The sequence below is a fragment of the Bos grunniens genome, chromosome 21 (assembly GCF_055505025.1).
Source record: "Bos grunniens cultivar Pamir isolate PY7600 chromosome 21, Bosgru_T2T1.0, whole genome shotgun sequence".
Classification (NCBI taxonomy): domain Eukaryota; kingdom Metazoa; phylum Chordata; class Mammalia; order Artiodactyla; family Bovidae; genus Bos; species Bos grunniens.
The window spans coordinates 18,747,426-18,769,000 of NC_141185.1; positions in this window are offsets into that span (position 1 = coordinate 18,747,426).

Here is a 21,575-nt window from a genome sequence, read left to right on the forward strand (position 1 = left end):
CACCAGGCCTCCCTGTCCATCACCAACTCCCGGAGTTCACTCAAACTCATATCCATTGAGTCGGTGATGCCATCCAGCCATCTCATCGTCCGTCGTCCCCTTCTCCTCCTGCCCCCAATCCCTCCCAGCATCAGGGTCTTTTCCAGTGAGTCATCTGTTCACATGAGGTGGACAAAGTATTGGAGTTTCAGCTTCACCATCAGTCCTTCCAATGAACACCCAGGACTGATCTCCTTTAGAATGGACAGGTTGGATCTCCTTGCAGTCCAAGGGACTCTCAAGAGTCTTCTCCAACACCACAGTTCAAAAGCATCAATTCTTTGGCTCTCAGCCTTCTTCACAGTCCAACTCTCACATCCGTACATGACCACAAGAAAAACCATAGCCTTGACTAGACGGGTCTTTGTTGGCAAAGTAATACCTCTGCTTTTGAATATGCTATCCAGGTTGGTCATAACTTTCCTTCCAAGGAGTAAGGGTCTTTTAATTTCATGGCTGCAATCACCATCTGCAGTGATTTTGGAGCCCCAAAAAATAAAGTCTGACACTGCTTCCACTTAATGACTGTTAAATAATTAGACAATGGGATATCATTTTTTACCTATTGGATTCATGAAAGTAAAACACTGGGAAATGTCTAGTGTTGGTATGATGAAAAAATACATGAATTATTATGATCTGCAGTTCATGGACCCTGGGCAGCCATTCTGAAGAGCAATCTGGACCTCTTGATCAAATTAAATATAAGCATATGTTATAGCCCATCAGCTCTACCAAGGCATATTTTTCCTAAGAAATTCCTACACAGAAGCCTAAGATGATATGTATAAGTTGCTTATTGCATAGTTGCCCCTCACCTTGCACTGAAATGGATCTCCATGATTTCTTCTAACCACAGGAATGTAGATAAAAGTACCATATATCACCAGTTGACCTGACTTCTAAACTGCTTGTGGAATTCTCTGGTTGCTATTTCTTTCCTCATTTATAGGACACATGTAGAAGATCCAGTGAAGTATTTGAAGAAGTACTAGATATAATGAGTCTGCTGCTGCTGCTGCTGTTAAGTTGCTTCAGTCGTGTCCGACTCTGTGACCCCATAGACGGCAGCCCACCAGGCTCCCCCATCCCTGGGATTCTCCAGGCAAGAACACTGGAGTGGGTTGCCATTTCCTTCTCCAATGCATGAAAGTGAAAAGTGAAAGTGAAGGCGCTCAGTCGTGTCCAACCCTTAGCAACCCCATGGACTGCACCGCACCAGGCTCCTCTGTCCATGGGATTCTCCAGGCAAGAGTACTAGAGTGGGGTGCCATTGCCTTCTCCGAATGAGTCTACTAGATGGACACCAAAGACCTGCTAGATTAAATTACCACTTGGTTGTTGTTCAGTCGCCCAGTCACATCAGACTCTTTGCGGCCCCATGGACTGCAGCATGTCAAGCCCCCCTGTCCCTCATCATCTCCTGGAGCTTGCCCAGGTTCATGTCCCCTGGAGGGGTGCAAAACCTCTCACTAATAGTCCCCTGGATGGTGGTTATTATCTGAATCACTAACATTTAGCAGACTATTGTTACCTCTCTCTAGCCTAGTCTACCTAACAAATATGGAGGAGGGAGAGAAAATCACATTAAAAAATAAGGAGATAAAAGCAAGGAAGGTATAAATATTAAATGAAAATACTATTATGCAGATAAACTCATAGAACAAAGATATTTTGCCCTACAGGAACCCAGTAACATTATAAAAACTTGGTAACAAATTTGTGTTATAGCTTAAAGAATGATTAAGTTTTACACTTTTTGTTACTACAAAGAGTTTTAGTTCCAGGTAACAGACTTTCTAAAGAATATACTGCTACTGCTAAGTCACTTCAGTCGTGTCTGACTCTGTGCGACCCCATAGACGGCAGCCAACCGGGCTCCCCCGTCCCTGGGATTCTCCAGGCAAGAACACTGGAGTGGATTGCCATTTCCTTCTCCAATGCATGAAAATGAAAAGTGAAAGTGAAGTCACTCAGTCCTGTCCGACCCTCAGCGACCCCATGGACTGCAGCCTTCCAGGCTCCTCCATCCATGGGATTTTCCAGGCAAGAGTACTGGAGTGGGGTGCCATTGCCTGCTCCGAAAGAATATACAGTAAGTGAATTAATAGTAGAAGGAAGAAATAACAATTACACTAATATATGCATGCACAATTGGGATAAGTTTAATATAGTAAAGAAATGTTTGGAAAACACGACTGATCCAGATCACAGCAAAAATAGTAAAATATTTCAATCCTTTGCTATTTCATTGGTTAGTTTTGCTGTACAATAAACCAAGACATAATTAAACTTGACCATTTTATTCTGTTCACTATTTAGTAAGGCAGGGATTTGGGAAGGACTTGGCTGGTTGTTCTAATCTGACCTACCAGGGACCAGATGCAGCAGCTTAGGCTGCAGTTCCAGTATACCTTCTTCACCCGTATATCTGGAGTCTTAATGGTCTTTCTCTCTCTCTTATGGTATCCTTCATCCAAGGTCTCCTTACCTCTATCTTGGGCTTCAAAAGTATAGTGATTTATATTTTTCACAAAGTGACTTTCTCTCAAGAGTCAAAAAGTATAATATTGTAGACCAGTTAAGAGTGTCTCCAGGCACTGATGCCATATCAAGTCTACTTTATTTGATGGGTCAGAGCTGTAAGACATATTAGATTCAAGTGGCTTAAGAAAGAGACAGGTTCAGATGAGAAACAGCCAAGATCGCATAGCAAGAGAACATGTGATTAGTAAGAGATACCATTCTGTAAATATCTCTGATAAATATCCATGGCCATTAGTGGAGAAGACATTAAAGGCTTTTGAGGATAGAAATTTCTTAATACATGTGTTTTAAGACTAAAATCTGTGATCAGCTGTGACAAAGAAGCTAGTGGCAAAATGTAGATATAGGGAGTAGAGAGGGGAAAACAGGAGGCAAGAAAGAGGGCAGGCAAATTAAGAGCATATTACAATATATTCCCAAAGAGGGGAATGGCAACCCACTCCAGTATTCTTGCCTGGAAAATCCCATGGACAGAGAAGCCTGGTGGACTACAGTCCATGGGGTCACAAAGAGTCAGACACAACTTAACAACTAAACCACCACAATATATTTCAAATAGAAGAAGGTTGGAGCAAAGATTGCAGTGATAAAAAGTGTGAGTACAGGATCTCCTGTGTAGGAAAACAGAATATTTTTTATAGAGTAAATGTGAAGAGGTTGGAGAAATTAAAGATAATTTACATTGTTTTTTATAATCTGCATGATTAAAAGAGTAGAACTGTTGATTGATGTAGAGACACTTGGGAAAGAACACGTTCGTTGGATCTGAAGTACTGTTTGAACAAAGTATGTTGCTGTCAAATTGTGCAAGTGGAAACGTAGGTCCAAAGCTTCTACCTAGAGATGAAAGTCCTTGTAAAGGAGTGAGAGTTAAAACTCATGAGACTAGATAAAATCACATATGGGTAGGGCAATGAGAAAAAAGATAAGGCCTAAGGATAAAACATTAACTAATTTAACTTTTTCAGCCCCTGCTTTAGAGGAAGGCTTTGAAGTTTTTTAAGTCATACTAATGTTGATTAGTTTGGACATCAATCAGTCCTTGGCTATACAAAGAGTTTTAATTCTTATTTACACGCCTAAGGTATTTTCATGTGAAGTTACTTCTAAGTTTTCTCAAATAACTTTGCAAACACGTACCATTCAAAGGCCATCATTTCTGAATCCAAGGTCTTGTTTTACTTTAGAAGATTGATATTGGAACATCCTTACCTGGAAATTTTCAACTAATTGTTGTACTATTCTGTTTGAATTACAACATCTAGAAATAAAGCATTTAAAAAAAAAAAAAAAAAAAACCACAAAACCCTGCAAGAAAAGAGTTGAGATTCCAAATTTTTCTATTATGATTCATGAAAACCCAGAAAAAATAATCAAAACTTATCATGAAAGTTATAAGTGATATGCCTTTGAGGCTTTCTATGTGGAAGATTGTCAGGGTTTCAATTCTGTTTCATGAATCAAGGAAAACTTACTTTAACTTTACTTGCATTATAGTTTTTGTGCATATTACTCTTAAAATTGAATTTTTAAAGATTTTATCATCCTTTAAATATGTATTCCCAAGTGTTACTATAATTTGCTTGTAAGTCAGTATGAGAAAGAATCGTGGTAAAAATTATCCAATGTCATAAGAAGCAGAACTTCTAAGCAGATATATTAAAGTATTTTATTCAGATATTTTCTGTTCTGTTTGTTTTAATAATTTTGACTACAGCTTAGATAATGCCAATTTCAAATATAGTAGATTAAGCATTTCCACCAATAGAAAGTAAATTGTGTATATAATCCAGAAGCAATTTGTGTAAATTTCAGAACTCTGAGTGAAGGTCAGATAAACAATATGAAGTAAATGCATTTGTATGGTAAAAAATAGTTTCTCAGAATTTCCTAGAGTTGCAGGATTTTATGTTAAAAGCACTTAATGTGCATTGTACATCAGGGATTTGACGACAGGAAAGATGGAAAGGTTTTAGTGAAGTCATTATGGCAGGAACATTGATAAAATGTGATGACATATAGCCATTTAAATAATGCATAGGAGAATATAAATTAAAGTAAAAACATTTCAATCATATTACTAATGAAAGTATAGTGACCAAGTTGTAATTCTGGTTCAAGATATCTAATTGAACATGCTGCATGCTCCTTCCAAAATGTAAAAATGAAAACAAATTAATCACAGCATGGGAAAGAAACCAATGCCACTAGCAAGGAATGAAAAGGATCTATTTTACAAGACATTTTCTCGATGAATACTTTAAAATTAAAGTATATTTTTCTTAAGAGTCAAATTGTTGAGTCACGATAACTTCACATTAAATTACCTAAGTAGCTACCAAAATATTTTTACAAAATATGTATGAGTCCCATTACTCTATAGCCGTAATGACACTTGCTACCACCAGTACTTTTTTTTAAATTTAGGGACTCTAATGAGTGTGCCAAAGCACTTTACTTTAGCTTTAATTTTAATTTCTCCAAAGAATAATGAAGCTATTCAATTTTTACATGTTAATACCCATTTTATATCATTTTTATGAACTATATGTGCAAACTTTATCCATTTGAATCATGTGCCTTTTCTTATTGAATTATGAGTTATTATATCTTGATAGAAATGCTTTTATATATGTGTATAATCAATAATAAATATAAAATTAATATACACATAAAATTAATATTAAATATAGAGTACAGTAAGTATATAATGAATAGTAAATGTATACTATGAAAGTGAAAATGAAAGTTAGTCACTCAGTCATGTCCAACTCTTTGTGATCCCATGGACTGTAGCCCACCAGGCTCCTTTGTCCATGGAATTCCCCAGGCAAGAATACTGGCGTGGGTTGCCATTTCCTTCTCCAAGGGATCTTCCCAAACCAGGGATAGAACCCAGGTCTCCAACATTGCAGGCAAACTCTTCACTGACTGAGCCACCAGGGAAATGAAATATATATTATAATGAATATCAATCATATAAAATAGTTTATGAAAATATGAAATGTGAAATATATATGCATTGTTCATATTTTCAAACAGAAAATATTTTAGCTTGATAAAGTTCAATGTAATCTTTTTTCATAATTATTGTTTTTGGTGCCCTGTTTATGAAAACTTTAAATAAGGTCACATATATTATCTATTATGAGATACAGATATCTTTCTTTTTAAAGATATACTCCTCTTTAAGTTAATTTTCATGTATGGTGTGAAATAGGAGTTCAGGCTTGTTTTTCATATATCAGTATCCAGATATTCTGGCATAATTTATCAAAAGATTACCCTTTCTTTATTTCATTCTTTTGGTAACTTTGTCAAAAATCAAATGAGAATATATGAGGAGACCTACTTCTGAACTCCTATCCTGTTCCATCATTTTATATGTCTGTACTTACAGTTATACCAAAATGTGTTGATTATTTTAGCATTACAGGAAATCTTGAAAACACATAGTTTGAATCTCTAAACTTATTTTTCCAAAAATTTTTAGCTATTTGACATTACTTGCATTGCCACCATGTTTTACAACCACCTGGCAAATTTCCATTAAAAAACTGTTCTCTGGATCAGTTTAAGGACAACAAACATCTTAGGAGGGGTTCCCTAGTAGCTCAGCAGTAAAGAATCTACCTGCAACGCAGGAGACCCAAGTTCTATCCCTGAGTTGGGAATATCCCCTGGAGGAGGCCATGGCAACCCACTCCAGTATTCTTGCCTGGAGTTTCCCATGGGCAGAGGAGCTTTGCAGGCTACAGTCCATGGGGTCACAAAGAGTCAGACATGACTGAAGTGACAGTTCACATGCACTAGAGGGAATGCACCCTTCTCAGTTTGTAAATACACAATAATAATATGTTCTATTATCACTAATGTCGAATTTGACTACTTGCTAAAGTGGCTCTAGTTTTGGGTTATGTAGTTATCTTCATATTGCCTCCTGTGCCCTTTAGACACACTTCCATCATTTTTGGAACACAGTTGTTTCTCTGACTCTTCCCTAGAGTTAATGTTTTTTCTCTATAGACTTCTGGTTCTTTTATTAGAGATTAGCACTGGGCATTATGCATGTTCATTGCTGCTGACTTTTCAGGCCTTCAAGGCCCCCTCAATCAACAGAACTCAGAAATACATGTGTATATATGTACATTATCATGTACATATGTACATAATATATATCTACATTTATAGACCTTATATTTCTATGAATATTTCCAATTACATTTCAATACACAAGATTCATTACAGCCTCCCCTGGTCCTCTGTGTTACTATTTCTTTGACAGTAAAGAGCATGGTTCTCATTGTCTATAATATTTTTACATATCTCTTCAATCCTAATATATAAAGAAAATAATATTAGAACTCCTAGCCTATATCTCTATGAAAAATAAGTTTAATAACTAGACTATAATATTTTACAGTTATTTTGTCTTTAATGTTACAGTTTAAAGTCAAACTATTACTATTTCCATGTTAGTCAAACTAACATATCTCTTAGCCTTGTTCTGTTCTTTACCAATCCTTTCAATGTGTGCAGTATTTGTCTGTAATACATTATTATATTTGTAATAATTGAGGCTGCTGCTCAATATTTAGATTCCATTTGTATTATAAGAAAAGTTTGTTGTTGTTCAGTTGTGTCTGACTCACACCCCATGGACTGCAGCACGTCAGGATTCTGTCCTTCACCATCTCCCGGAGATTGCTCAAATTCATGTCCTTTGAGTAAAAGATGCTATCAAAGCATCTCATCTTCTGAATCAAACTTCTCCTACCGCTCTCAATCTTTCCCCAAATCAGGGTCTTTTCAAATGAGTCGGCTCTTCCTATCAGGTGGCCAAAGTATTGGAGCTTCAGATTCAGCATCAGTATTTCCACTGAATAACCACGGTTGATTTCCTTTAAGACACACCTCCTTGCTGTTCAAGTGTTTCTCAAGAGTCTTCTCCAGCACCACAATTCAAAGGCATCATTTCTCAGTGCTCAGGCTTCTTTATGGCCCATCTCTCACATCTATACATGACTACTGGAAAAACCGAAGCTTTAACTAGATGAACCTTTGTGGCAAAGCGATGTCTCTGCTTTTCAATATGCTGTCTGGGTGTGTCATAACTTTTCTTCCAAGGAGCAAGCATCTTTTAGTTGCATGGCTTCAGCCACCATCTGAAGTGATTTTGGAGCCCAAGAAAATAAAGGCTGTCACTGTTTCAATTGTTTCCCCATTTATTTGACATGAAGTGACAGGACCAGGTGCCATGATCTTTGCTTTTTGAATGTTGCATTTTAAGCCAGATTTTTCACTCTCCTCTTTTACCTTCATCAAGAGGCTTTTTTGTTCCTCTTGACTTTCTGCCATTAGGGTGGTGTCATCTGCATCTGCGTCTGAGGTTATTGGTATTTCTCCCGGCAATCTTGATTCCAGCTTGTGTTTCATCCAGCCCAGTATTTCACATGGTGTACTCTGCATACAAGTTAGATAAGCAGGGTGACAATATACAACCTTGACACACTCCTTTCCCACTTTTTAACTAGTCTGTTTTCCCATGTCCAGTTCTAACTGTTGCTTCTACAGGTTTCTCAGGAGGCAGGAAGACCCTTACTTTTTTTTTGATGTAGCTTTATATCCTGGAAATCACTCCATTTCAGTTAATAAAGATCTTACTTATTCTTTTTTACAGCTGCATAGAAATCCACTATGTAGATATGTCATAATTTATTAAAACACTATCCAATATGTGAGCATTTAAGTTGTTTCAATTATTTGAGATTCTTCAGAATGCTGATATAAATCACCTTTCACTTTAACATGTGTTTCGGATTTTTTTTTCAGACTGCATGAAATATATCATCATGGTAGATTCTTAAAAGGACTATCGCTCTGTCAGAAGTAAGTTTATCTGTAGATTTCTTCACAATTAACAAATTATCTTTCAGAAGGATTGTGCTTTCTTGTATTCTAACAGCAATTTTATGAAATAGTCTATTCCCTCCTAAAATATGTGTCATCGTTTTAATTTTTCCAAATATGTTGTTGGCAAGAAAGGGTATTTCAGTATTGTTTGATATGTATTTCTCTGTGAAAACAAGTTTGGAAATTTTGTCATGTCATCAGTCACAATTACATAGTTCATTGAATTGTTCTCATGTGTTTTGCTCATTTTCCTCTGTTTTTTGATCCTGTGTTAGATAGTTTTAAGAGTTCTTGATATGTCAGTGATATTCATCCTCTTTCTGTTCCATATGTTGTAAATATTTTCTCTAAGTTTATCAGGTAACTTTTGTTTTTGTTTATGATGGGTTTGTTGTTATAGTTGTTTTGCCTTGCAATTTTTATGTCACATGTATAACAGTCTCAAAATCTTTTGATTTGAGTCATAAGGAAAAAAAATTCATCCTTGTTTTCTAGTAGTTATGTGGATTAATGTTTTAATGCTTAGACATCTCATAAATCTGGAATTTATTCTTGTGCGTGGTACGAAATATGGAACTTTTTTCCAAATGGCTACCTAGTTGCCCCAATACCATTGATTACAAAGCCCATCTTTGTCTCTATTTGAGTTGCTACATTTACTATATGCTAAATCTCCATATTATTATTGGAAAAATTTTTTTTCTATTCCATGGATATACTTGTAACATCAGTCAGCAGTGTTACTATTATTTTTAAATCACATAAACACAATATGTAATATATACTATATGTTGTGCAATATACATATATATATATAGTTTAATATATATTTCATAAAAATAAAAGTAATTTTTGAAAGCTAAACCAAACAACCAAAAAAAAAAAAAAAAAAACCCAAAAGTCAGAGAGAAACTGCTTTTCTAAAATTAGATAAGTATGTACTGAAACAGTATTAAGAATATGCTAACAGTGGACTTCTTCCTGTAGTCATTTCTTTCAAACATCTTTGTTTCTAATCTGAAAGAGTGATGTACATTCAATTTCAAAAGAAATTTTCTTTTGTTGCATGATATCATTACTCAGAGCAACAGCAGCTGGTCTTACTGTGCTCACCTGTGCTAAAATTCTGAGCATATGGCAATTTGAACTGCAAGATTTATTTTTTGGACTGGAGCACAATGTACATAAATGGGCTTTTTGAGAATAATAGAGCATTACACTCTCACTTCATTAGCTTTGGTGGAACTAAATTATGTTTTTACCATTCAACATTAGGGATTAAGGCCATGTCTACACATGCAAACTAAAGTGAAGAAATTAGGCAAACATCTGGACATTCTGAATAAAAAAGAAATGCTATCTGCAACAAATGAATATTCTAAGAGGACTTCCTGGCAACATCTACAGGTAACTGCCTTAGTTTTCTATCTGATTTAGCACTTGCAGCCACAAACTAATTAAATACATTCATGTAGTTGGTTAATTTTTTGTGTCAAATCTTAAATACTGCTTCATGTATTTTTTTATTATTGTTGAAATTTTTACTAACATTTATACCAATTAAAATATACTCAATTTACTAAAATATACTGAGGGGAAGAAAATACTAAAAATTACTTTGGCATAATATAAATTAAAACTACTTTGTCATTTTCAAGCATGTAAATCAACTCAGAGGAGAAAGTCAAATTTCAAAAATCTCTTCAGCCTTTGGGGACATATGACACAGATGCATAAGTTAAAAGCTACATACAATAAAATGATATTAACTACTATAAAGTAATTAATTAAATATTTTAAACATAAGAAATGTGGAAAATTCTTAGGGATATGGGAGTGCCAGACCACTCTACCTGTCTGCTTCCTGTATGTGGGTCAAGAAACAATGATTAGAACTGAACACAGAACAGCAGACTTGATCAAAATTGGGAAAGGAGTACAAGTACAATTGTCATCTTCTTTATTTAACTTTTATGCAGAGCACATCATGTGAAATGCCAGGCTGGATGGGTTATAAGATAAAATCAAGATTGCCAGGAGAAATATCAACAACCCCATATATGCAGATGATACCACTCTAAAGGCAGAAAGGGAAGAGGAATTAAAGAGCCTCTTGATAAAAGTGAAAGAGGAGAGTCAAAAAGCTGGCTTGAAACACAACATTCAAAAAATGAAGATCATGGCATGCAATCCCATCATTTCACAGCAAAGAGAAGGGGAAAAAGTAGAGGCAGTGACAGATTTTATTTAATTGGGCTCCAAAAACACTGTGGATGGTGACTGCAGCCATGAAATTAAAAGATGCTTGCTCCTTGGAAGAAAAGCTATGACAGACCTAGACAGTATATTAAAAAGCAGAGATCACTTTGCTGACAAAGATCCATCTAGTCAAAGCTGTGGTTTTTCCGGTAGTCATGTACGGATGTGAGAGTTAGATCATAGAGAAGACTGAGCACCAAAGAATTGACAGTTTCGAATTGTGCAGACTCTTGAGAGTCCCTTGGATTGTAAGGAAATCAAACCAGTCAATCATAAAGGAAATCAACCCTGAATATTCACTGAAAGGACTGACGCTGAAGCTAAAGCTTCACTATTTTGGTCAGTTGATGGAAACAGCTGAATCATTAGAAAAGACCCTGTTGCTGGAAAAGATTGAAGGTAAAAGGAGAAGCGGGCAGCAGAGAATAAGATGGTTGGATAGTATCACCAACTAAATGGAGATGAATTTGAGCAAATTCTGGGTGATGGTAGACAGAGAAGCCTGGTGTGCTGCAGTCCATGGGGTCACAAACAGTCAAATACATCTTAGCGACCCAATAACAACAAAATACATAAGAACCAGTGACCAATATTTGACTCTGAAAGACTATATTTATAAATTGAATTTATATTTTTATTTTATAGACACATTGAATAAATTAGAAGATTAGATCGGAAGTAGTCAAGCTTTGGAAGGTCAAAATTATACACATAAGAATATCAAAATGGTGTGGTTCATCTCAATTGTATTATTAATGTTAAGAATACAGAAAACATTCTCTATAGAAGATAACATGGGCCTTTTGAAACTAAAATATGTTCACATATTTTTTCCAAACACGATATATCCTGTTGTATTAAAAGTACATTTATGTTTGACCAGTGTAAAAAAAAAACTAATAAACAGAAACCTCAATATATAGAGTTGGGTATCATACCCTGTGACTATCACATAGCCAACAGGGAAAAGAAAGACTCTTTCTGGCAAAGACTTGGCCAAAAGAAAAGCCATGGGCTCTTTGTTTCCTATAGCCCTCCCGAAAAAGCATTCTTTCCCCTTTCCTTGGGGGAACTCTCACGTGGCTACCATGGTTTCAGAACTCAAATTATAAATCTCTGTACTTCCTATGTAAACTCATCTTCTCTGTAGAAATACCTGGTAACCTGTTTGTTTCAAATAAACATTAAATTGTTTTTTTTATGTTTTTATTATAGTCAGACATACTTTTTTAAAACTTCATTTTAGAATAATCAAGGATATATGCATTATTTTGCCACACATTTTTAAATGCATTGTATTTTGAGCAAAAATGGATAAAAAGAAAATGCATCTAATTGAGTCTAAGAAGCTTAACTATATAAGACATAAGTGTATACATTTGAGAATGAATTAATATTAGCTCAGCCATTAGCCTTTTGAAAGTAATATTCAGGAAAAAGTATTGCAACTGATAGTAACACTTTTGCTAGCCAACTAAATAGGTTGAAACAGTTGTCAAGAAGGTCTGCTTGCCAAAGGAAAAGAATATTTTCAGTATCATACTTCTGCCTGTTTAGAAGCAACTGTTTGAATGCATAGAGAAACAAGCTGATATTCTAAAGTTACCAGAGTGTTCCACTTGAGCTAGGAATCAAAGCCTACTTTGGTTTGGTGATATTAAAAAAACAAAACACAAACACACAGGAAAAATTATCTACTGCTGCATAAAAATTACCCCCAAATTAGGCACTTAAAACAACAATAAACCTTTCTCATTATACAATTTCCCTGGACAGGAATTCTGGGACAGCTTAGCTGTGAGGATCTGGCACCGTTTCTATTCTAAGGTTGTTAAAAGATAACAGATTAACAATTTTTTAAGAGTTCATTTGAGTAAAATTGATTTAAATTGGGCAGCTTTCAATCTCGCAGTTAGAAAGGCGCTTTTTGAGATGAATAGTGGAGGTTTTTATGTGTGTGTGTATAGTCATTTACTTGTGTCCAACTCCTTGTGACCCCATAGACTATAGCCCACCAGGCTCCTATATTCATGAAATTTTCCAGGCAAGAATACTGGAGTGGGTTGCCATTTTCTCCTCCAAGGGATGTAAACTGTGTCTCTCGCATCTCCTACATTGGCAGGCAGATTCTTTACCACTGCTCCTCCTGGAGAGGTTTGGGGATCAGTTAAAAAAATAAGTAAAGAAAATAAATGGGCTATGAATTGTTTCTAGGACCACATTTCTATTCTTGTAACTATTAAAATTCTTAAGACAGGCACAGCTGTTTCTAATTCCTTTAAAAATTAGGTGGTGACTTGAATGACTTCAGGAGCCTGACACACCCATTCAGAAACATTATTCTCAGTTTGCATCTTACTATCAGGGAGAAGATCTTCAACTAATATGGAAACCAAAAGACTCCTGTGTTTTAGAATGTGAGTCTTGGAACATTTCAGTAAATCCCACAAAGGCTTCAGAATGTTTTTCTCTCTGGTACATAGCTTCATTTTAGCTTAGGGAAGAAGGATGGAAAATGGTCCTTCTCAGGTTATGACTATCAGCTTCCAAGGTAGCCAACTTTTGACCATAGAGGTACTTTAAATATCCATACAAATGTCTTCTCAAGTTTCAGCTGGAGGAAAGAATAAATATTCCAGAAGTTATAAACAATATCTTAGATGCAAGCAGCATCCCTCAAGGAGAGTGTAAAGATACTACCCTCCCAAGATCCAGAGCCAATCCCAGAAGGTAATCAAAATAAAGAATGACTTGGACAGTGCTCCTGAGAGCTAGGTCTCCAGTGGGATCTCAGCTGCAGATGGAGTCCAACCCACATTTCTCTCTGACTACATTTTGGGCATCCCCAACCTGCCATTTGTCAAGCCAAGATCTCAGAACACAAACAAGGAAGCAATAGCTATTCCTGGTAGAGAAAGGATTGACAACCAATGGGCACTCAAAAACAAATTCACAATTCATAATTCAAAGATCTAATTATTACAAAAATTGCTTTTGCCAACCTCTCTGAATTCAGAAAGGAAGGGACAACATAAAAATTTACCTTCCTCTCTTGACCACAGATAGAGACCTGGAGACTGACTTTGGTAAGAATTCTCATCCTTTGCCTGCTTTTGCCAGGATCCCATTTGTAGGCTCCAGAGAGAATGGGGCATCCAAGCAGGTCTCATGCTAATAATGGGAAACTGCAGGAAAGAAAAACCAATACTCCCCTATCCTTTATAGTGAGTGCTTGGCTGAGATCCCCTTTTCTCTTGGGCAGTTTGTGTATGCAGAAGCTTATCTAGGTTAAAAGTTGTCCATTTTGGCCACTGTAACTCCAGATAATCTTTGGTATGGTTAACCTTATTTTTTAGCCTTTGTAAAATTTTCTTCACCTGAGGCTTCACACCGGATGCAGTCCAGTTTAAATCAGATCCAGACCAACCCTGGAATACCCAGTTTCTAAACTGGACTCAGTTCAACCCCTAGTTTGGTTTCTTAGTAGAATCCAGTCTGACCTTGGATTTAGTCCCAGTCTGATTTCCAAGTTGGACCCAGTCCAACCCTAAATTCAGTCCAGCTTTCAAGTTGGACCCAGTCCGACTCTAGCTGATTTCTAGACCAAATCCAGATAGAGAAATGCTCAAATAAAGTCTGAAAGTTTTTTCAGAAGGCAAAAGCTAGGATCCTCAAGGTATTTAACCCATGACCTCCAGAGGCAGCAAAAACAGTGCATTCAAGGGATCCAGGAGGCACTTATACCTATTTACTCACTGCTGCTGCAGGTCTTCAAGGGCCTGTGGTTCTCTCCTCTGTCAAAAGGTAAACTGAGGCATATTGAAAATCCGCAGGTTATATTTGAGCAAAAAAATCAATTTGAATTGGGCAGCATCCAATCTAGCAGAGAGAAAGGAGCTCCAAGTAGTTTTATAAAATGAAAGACTTTTACAGGAAGAAAAGGGCAGGCACAGGATGTTATACCAGGCAAAAAATCAGTTTGGTTATAACAAGGTTGCTTTTCTTTAGGAGATTGCAGGAGTCTTTCAGGCAAATGACCTGACTAATGCTGATCACGTGATTCCTGACTGACCATTCCTTGAATGGTTTAAGATTCCATTTCTGAGAAAGCCAGAACTATAATCACACCTCAGTTTAAGTGGCATCGGACTTAGCATAAGTGACTCCATTTGGGGGTTGTTGTCTTGTTTTTATCAGGTTTTAGTCAAGATGTTGGCCTGGACCACAGTTATGAGAACGCTTGATTAGGGCTGGAGGATCCATTTCCAAGATGGCACACTAAATTAGTGGCTGGTAAGTTAATTTTAGGGGCTTCCTTTGTGACTTAGACAGTAAAGAATCTGCCTCCAATGCATGAAACTGGGGCTCAATCCTAGGTCAGCAAGATCCCCTGGAGAAGGAAATGGCAACCCACTCCAGTATTCTTGCCTGGAGAATTCCATGGACAGAGAAGCATGGAGGGCTTAATTTTGGCTGTTCACAAGGAGCACTAGTTACTATCATGTGGACCTTTCTGGGGGGCTTCCTGAAAGTGTTCACCAAGTAGCAACTGGCTTTCTCTAGCCCCAATGGTCCAAGAGAGAGCAGAGCAAAAGCTACAGTGGCTATTTTGATCTTGCCTCAGAAGTCACAGGCTTCCCTGATAGCTCAGTTGGTAAAGAATCCACCTGCAATGCAGGAGACTCCAGTTCAAGTCCTGGGTCAGGAAGATCCATTGGAGAAGGGATAGGCTACACACTCCAGTATTCTTGGGCTTTCCTGGTGGCTCAGCTTGTAAAGAATCCCCCTGGAATACGGGAGACATGGATTCAATCCCTGGGTTGGGAAGATCCCCTGGAGAAAGGAAAGGCTACCCACTCCAGTATTCCAGCCTGGAGAATTCCATGGATTGTATAGTCCATGGGGTTGCAAAGAGTCGGACATGACTGAATGACTTTCACTTTCACAAGTCACACACTTTCCGTTCTGTACAGCAGAAACTAATACGACATTGTCAGTCAACTATACTCCAAGAAAATTTAAAAAAATTTTTCACTTCCATATTCCATTACACACTCAGACCAGTACTATTCAAAGTTAGTGGGGAATACATAATGTTGTGAATACTAGCAGAAAAAAATTAATGGGATATTTAGGAATTTCCTACCACAGATTGGGTATTCAAGAAATCAATGAAAGATGGTAATGACAACCCTGTATGTGAGACAGCAAAAGAGACACAGATGTATAGAACAGTCTTTTGGACTCTGTGGGGGGGGGGGATGATTTGGGAGAATGGCATTAAAACATGTACAATATCATATAAGAAACTAATCGCCAGTCCAGGTTCGATGCAGGATACAGGAAGCTTGGGGCTGGTGCACTGGGATGACCCAGAGGGATGGTACAGGGAGGGAGGTGGGAGCGGGGATCAGGATGGGGAACACGTGTACACCCGGTGGCAGATGCGTGTTGATGTATGGGAAGACCAATACAATATTGTAAAGTAAAAAATAATAATAATAATAAAAATTAAAATTAAAAAAAGAAATCAATGGCATAAAGTTTCCCATTCCACTGCAGAGAAATGTTTTTAAAAAAACCTTAAAACACAAAACAATAACTCTTTTCATCATTGTTTTAACTAAAAACAGGTAATCATCAAGCAAATACTTATGGTATGCTTTCAGAAATATTAAGATGGTAAAAGACTAAAAATTAATTTGCAATATTTATATTTCATGAACTGTATGTTTAAGAATCTACTGATTATAAAAATTTTCAGGTCTAAATATAAAAGTGTTGCCCAATTAAATGAATGCACATTGCCTATATATCATAGCTGCCCTATTTAACTAGAACTATGAAACAGATTTTTGTCTTTTATTACTGCATTGCCAGAAGCACCTATATATTGTCACACACAAAAGGCACAGAGTAAATGTTTGTTAAATTGCTTTAAAATTTTGAGAGAAATCTTCTGTAAACAAATACATGAACATGCATGCTGGTCTTACTAAGATATATTGGCATTCAGTAGCATGCCTATGCTGCTGCTGCTGCTGCTAAGTTGCTTCAGTCGTGTCCAACTCTGTGCAACGCCATAGACGGCAGCCCACCAGGCTCCCCTGTCCCTGGGATTCTCCAGGCAAGAACATTGGAGTGGGTTATCATGCCTTCTCCAACGCATGAAAGTGAAAAGTGAAAGTGAAGTCGTTCAGTCGTGTCTGGCTCTTCGCAACCCCATGGACTGCAGCCTACCAGGCTCCTCCGTCCATGGGATTTTCCAGGCAAGAGTACTGGAGTGGGGTGCCATTGCCTTCTCCGAGCATGCCTATAAAGATGTACAATAGGAAAAAAAAATCCCAATGCCTGGTTTTTGTTGATTTCACACTGATTTGAATAGAGGCAAGTGTTATCCTAGGGCTTCCCTGGTGGCTCAGACAGTAAAGAATCTGCCTGCAATGCGGGAGACCAGGGTTCAATCCCTGGGTATGGAAGATTCCCTGGAGAAGGAAATGGCAACCCACACCAGTATTCTTGCCTGGAAAATTCCATGGGCAGAGGAGACTGGCAGGCTACAGTCCATGGGGTTGCAAATGTTATTCTAAGTAAATTACAGATCAGTCAAATGTACTCTTCATTACACTCATCCTCTCCAAATCTGGGCTCATTTCTCCTCTTGTGGTAATCTCTCTCTTTAGTTGGGCTTAGAATTCACCTGGAGAAGGCAATGGCACCCCACTTCAGTACTCTTGCCTGGGAAATCCCATGGACGGAGGAGCCTAGTAGGCTACAGTCCATGGGGTCGCAAAGAGTCGGACACGACTGAACGACTTCACTTTGACTTTTCACTTTCATGCATTGGAGAAGGAAATGGCAACCCACTCCAGTGTTCTTGCCTGGAGAATCCCAGGGCTGGGAGCCCAGGGGGCTGCCGTCTATGGGGTCGCACAGAGTCGGACACAACTGACGTGACTTAGCAGCAGCAGAATTCATCTAAGGTGAAGAACTGTTTTGGCCCAGAATCTTCCTTAATACCAAGCCCTGTGCCTTTCATCAAAGTCTACAAGAGTCTGACAGATCTATTTGTGAGCCGTTTGCATTCTCAGGGGGCTCTTTTCTTCTCCCCCAGGGGTGATTTTTCCTCTTCGTCTACCCAGTGTTCCCTTTTCTTCAGCTACCTCCTTTGAACAAAAAGAAATACTGTCACTCTATATGTCATGTTCACTTGTTAATTGATGGATTTTTCTTTTAAATAAAATGGTTGCTGCCAATGTATTACCTAAGCTAGACAGTGCACTTCAAACGTTTCCGCCCTGAGTGGGAACTCTGAAAGAACCCTTTTAAGCATTCCTGTCAGCCATGGGAAGGTATTAAAAAGGGTTATTCCAAGGGATTTTCCAGCCAAAAGATAAACCAGAAAAGTGCTTAGCCTGGGCTTCAGAAAACTATTCTAGGTGCCACAGCTGCTGAAAGACCTAGGTTCCAACCTTTTTAAAAGCCAGGATAGTCTTTCCTCTGTCTACCTCGCACAAGTGTGTCCTGCATATTCTGGCATGACTTTGACACCCTTCTGTTTCAGCTGGTCAAGTTGTAGGAAGCTTGCCCTCTTCTCTTCTAGACAAAGATCTTGTTTAAAATGATGTGATTCTTTAAGATACTCTCTCTTTCTAAAGTGATGATACTTATTATCTTCCTTTCGAGATTACTTCTTCTTCTGGAATTGAGACTTAAAAAAAAGCACATCATTGTAAAGGTGATACATTTTTTTTTTCATTAATAGATGCAATAAACATCATGGGTATCATGAAAATAAAATATAAATATAAATGCTAATTATTCAATCAAAAACAATTATTTAGGACTAAAGATTTTTTCTTATAAAAATACCAAACATGATAAAGTGGGAAAATTATTATGGGGTGTGATAAATATAATAATGCAAAAGGGACTAAAAGATGATAACATTTTCTAGCGTATTTTGATCCAAGTAGGGAGAAGGAATTAGATGCAAATAATGCAATTGACTTGACCAAGTGGGTGTAGCTAAAAGGTAGAGCTTTATGTCTTGAAATATCCCAATTACTACCAAGTCCTCAATAATTATAAAAGTATCAAAGATTCATGTGGGGAACAGGTGAACAAGAAAGCCTGAAGTGATTATTTATATAAGTAGGAAGTGTGTGTGTATGTTAGTCACTCAGTCATGTCCGACACTTAGCAACCCCATGGACTGTAGTCTGCCAGGCCCCTCTGTCCATGGAATTCTCCAGGCAAGAATAGGAAGGAAGACCAGAAAACCAAAAAGAATGATGAGAGCAGTCAGAAACAGCAGGACCAGCTTTTAGCTCCTGCCTTATGAGACCAGGGTCTATCTCAGTCAAGCACCATGATGAAAGGACACGGTGAGCCAAGTTCTGTGCTAGGTTTCTGCCTTCGCAGATTTTACAGTCTAAGAGATGCAGAGAACCCAGAGACAAAATCAACCACATGACTTCTGACAGTACAAAATTATGAAAGAAATAAAGACTACAAGAAAATACTTCCAGCATAAATTATTTTGGGGAGCATTCAGAGTAATATGTGTTTGTACACACTAAATTATCAGAGCAACAAAAGCAAGGCTTCAGAAGATGGATAGCTGCTGCTGCTGCTGCTAATTCACTTCAGTCGTGTCTGACTCTGTGCGACCCCATAGACGGCAGCCCACCAGGCTCCCCTGTCCCTGGGATTCTCTAGGCAAGAACACTGGAGGGGCTGCCATTTCCTTCTCCAATGCATGAAAGTGAAAAGTGAAAGTGAAGTCGCTCAGTCATGTCTGACTCTTCGAGACCCCATGCACTGCAGCCTACTAGGCTCCTCCATCCATGGGATTTTCCAGGCAAGAGTACTGGAGTGGGTTGCCATTGCCTTCTCCAAGAAGGGTAGCAGTATCAAATATACTAGCAAGAACTCATGTTTTAGGTCTTACCTAATAAAAACTCTTGTTTCTTAACTTCAATATGAGAACAAAATGGCAATCATAGACAATCATTTTCCTGACTTTCCACATGTTAAAGTCCTCAGTTCAGTTTCTCAGTCATGTCCAACTCTTTGCGACCCCATGGACTGCAGCACGCCAGGCCTCCCTGTCCATCACAAACTCCCAGAGTCCACCCAAACCCATGTCCGTCAAGTCAGGTGATGCCATCCAACCAGCTCATCCTCTGTCGTCCCCTTCTCCTCCTGCCCTCAATCTTCCCCAGCATCAGGGTCTTTTCAGATGAGTCTGCATAGTCAGTATTAACTCTTTGGCATAACTGGCAAGAAAGTTAAGTAAATTGACTAGCACTAAACAACAGTATATCCTAGTTTAGATCAATCAAAGGGTGGTGAGCAGTCCTCAACATGGGCTAGCACTTCGCACCATTTTTTTTTATTTATTTTTTTATTGAAGGATAATCGCTTTACAGAATTTTGTTGTTTTCTGTCAAACCTCAACATGAATCCGCCATAGGTATACGTATATCCTTTCCCTTTTGAACCTCCCTCCCATCTCCCTCCCCTCTAGGTTGATACAGAGCCCCTGTTGGAGTTTCCTGAGCCATTGAGCAAATTCCAGTTGGTCATCTATTTTACATATGGCAATGTAAGTTTCCATGTTATTCTCTCCACACATCTCACCCTCTCCTCCCCTCTCCCCATGTCCATAAGTCTATTCTCCATGTCTGTTTCTCCATTGCTGCCCTGTGAATAAATTCTTCAGAACCATTTTTCTAGATTCCATCTATATGTGCTAGAATACAACATGTATCTTTCTCTTTCTGACTCACCACTGTGGAGCACTGCATTTCCTACACTGCAGCAAGCCTTGCCGCCATAATCTGTTTAGATGTTGTCCCTCAGGGCAAGGAACAATGAGAATCGAGCATCTGCACTCTTGCTTTTTGTTCAAATGTGAGGACGATCGATAGCTAAAACTCTCTCTTAAATGGGGAACAAAAGAAGAGATAGATTAGAAAAAGAATAGGAAAAATAGAGTTGAGTAGCACAATCCATATTAACTTTTAGGAATGGTGGAAATGTTTAAACATGGCAGCTAGGTGCTGCCCAGCAGAGTAGCTACTAACCACATGTGGCCACTGGCCACTTGGAAGGTGACTAATGAGAAAAAGAAGCTGAATATTTAAAAACTCAGTCTTAATCAGTTTGCATTTAAAGAGCCAAACATGGCTATTAGCTACCTGATTGGACAGTGCACATCTTAGAGTCATTAAATGATTAAAACTAGGACAATGATTCTCTGAGTGCAGTCTGTAGGCCTCTGAGACTCTCAGAGATCACTTTATGGGGCCATAAAATCAAAATTATTTTTTATAAAAATACCAAGAATCACAGAAAAAAAATGAACTTCTGTTAAAAAAAAAAAACTAAATTATTTGCTCCTTTACCTCCATGCTTTCACAGTGGCATTTTTCAGAGTCAACATTATGTAGGATGCAGTAGAATGAATGCAACAATATATTTGAGATCTCAACTATCATTTCTTAAGCCAAACGCTAAAACAAATAGGAAAAGAACAAATAATGCCAGTTTCTACTTTTAAAAATATAGTTATAGTTTATAAAGAATCTGTTGGCATATGTGTTAATTATTTAAATAAACATTAAATGCTTTTAAGTGTCAATTTAAAGCTTAATATAAATAAATATGTCACACAAACAAATCTCTCTGGAGTTTTCAATAATTTTCAAGACTAAAATGGGGCCCTGTGGCCCAAATTTTGAGAATTTCTTGACTAAGAAAATCAATAATTTCAATGTCTTTTTTGTCTGTCTGTTTGTTTTTAATAAAAT